This window comes from Eumetopias jubatus, unplaced genomic scaffold (genome assembly GCF_037043125.1).
Source record: "Eumetopias jubatus isolate StellerSeaLion01/CBP00866 unplaced genomic scaffold, mEumJub1_p1.0 scaffold_7, whole genome shotgun sequence".
Taxonomy (NCBI): Eukaryota; Metazoa; Chordata; class Mammalia; order Carnivora; family Otariidae; genus Eumetopias; species Eumetopias jubatus.
Genome location: NW_028274813.1, coordinates 117,595,907 through 117,598,161, shown reverse-complemented (window position 1 = coordinate 117,598,161; position 2,255 = coordinate 117,595,907).

The following is a 2,255-nucleotide window of genomic DNA, read 5'->3' as shown; positions in this document are numbered from 1 at the left end:
CTCAGGAGGCGCGGGGCGGGGCATGGCATCGCGCAGCCTCGGCCCCGCCCCAGGGCGCAGGCGCGCGCCGCAGCGCCCCCTACCGTCGCGGCGTCACGCTGCCCCCGGCGCCGTAGTAAGGTTTCCGCGCCTGCACCGTCGGGCTCTCGCGTCTCCGCTTCCTTCGCTTTGTCGTCTGAGCTTCAACGCCACGGGACGACTCCTGGGGTTCTGTTGCTTAAGAAAACTTCGGTGACATAGCGTTTCGTGTTTCAGACTGCAAGTCGCAACCTGTGTGTGCGATAGGTTTCCGGTTGGTAGGTTGTGACCCGCCTTTACTAGACCGTGGCAAGCAGGACCCCCACCGTCCTATGCTCCCGGCCGCCCGTCCCCGCACCAGTGTCCCCCCCGCCCCGGGATGGAGGGAGATGCAGGGCCTTGGCTGTCTGGGGGCGGCCCTGAATGGCCGGCTGTGTGTCAGCCAGCCCCCGGACGGACTGCAGTCTCTCCTGATTAAACCCGGGGTAGAAACCAAGAAGACTCCCGGCCTTTTTTTTCCGTGGCAGTTAGAGCTTCACGGGCCAAGTTTATTAGGGCCGTCTGCAGGTCTACCACTGATTTCAGGAAACTGTTAGACCATACAACAGTTTATTCACACGACGCCATAAAGTTCACCTTGGGGGCTCTTGGAGGAGGCTGTGTCGCCCAGAAATTTGCTGACTGTACACACGAGCCTCCCAGGGCCGGTTGTCTGGGCCTCAGTAATTCCTTCAGTGACTCCTGGGCCATGGAAACTGCCTCCAGCCCCAGTGGATCCCCTGCATGCCACTAGTTTAGAAAGTTTGGGTCAAAGTGAGCGGGCTTCAAGACATCCTGAATTGCCAAAATTCTTATGTGGTGCCTCCTTAAAAATCAAGCTGTTCTGTAACCATTCTGGATATATTTGACCACAGGACATTTGCTCCTAAGGCCAAGAAAGAACGTACAAATTATACCTCCAAACTGGGGGCAATTCCCATTACATTGACCCACATGCTGAGCGGACCCTGTTCAGGCTCATCCCACAGAAAACTAAACTTGCAGTCCTGGGACCCAGGTTCCTAAAGTGCCGAAAGGCCTTCACATCGGTCTGCAAAGCACTGGCTGTTAGCAGAGAAATCACAAGTAATCCGCTGTCTTTCTGCCCAACCCGTTGCTTAGTTTCGGTCAATCTGCCCCTTTGTGTTTGTTGGCAAAATTTGTGGGTTTCTCTAGTTTTTGAAAATAGACTGATTATGATGTGACCACTCCCAAACCAGGATAATTGGACCATCTTTACTTTGACTTTTAGCTTTTGACTATAAGGAAGTATTTTTGAAGACTTCCACTTTAAGGATGATAAAATTGTCGCTATCAGAAGTGCCTCCAACTTAAGTGGATTTTAATTTGTATGATTTGGGCTTATGTGGGTATTTTTTCTTTTTCTGCACTTTAAACCCCCCACCTCTAGATTTTTCTAAAAGCACACTGATCACTTCTTTGCCTTTTAATTTTATCTGTTGTCAGAATATTAAGGCTTTCACCCTTCTGTCTGCTTGCTTCTAAATCTGCTACTATTCATTTCCAGTTGAAGCAAACTGGGTCTTAACTCAACTTTTGTGAAGCATTATAGTTGTGAATAAAAATTCAATGAATCATCTCCCCAAAATGAAATAGAATAGATTGAGAAAAAATGGCATAGAGGATGTAAGAGTTCATCATTATTTAATGTCATGTTAAACTAAAATTATGTTAAACTAACAAACAGGCAACCTGTTTCACATATGCAGGTAATACGCTGCAAAGGAAAATGTATTTCTTGCTGTGAGTTGTGCCAAGACGTTCGAAAATCGTTGCAATAAGGGCTTTCTAAAGACTTTCCAGCTCTATGATTCTGTAATTGTGTTGGAACTCCAAATCATTCATTTAAAAAAAGATGTACACCGGCTTTCTCCTCTGTGCCCCCAGAGCACGGCCCAGAGGGTCACTGGCATAGCCTTAGCAAGGGTACTGTGACACAGGGTAATAGGGGCTTTGGGGCGCCATGAACACCTTTGGCATCTCATGAAGTCCATGAATCCTGTCTCAATATAATGTATTGAAATGCATAAAAATGAAATGCATAGGTTTACAAAAGAAAGTAGTTATATCAAAAACGTTATCAGAATATTTCTGGAACAGTAATATATGCGTGGCTCTCTTCAGGCTGCACGTCTAAGAACGTCTGTAACGTCAGAGTAGTGATGAGCGTAAACAGT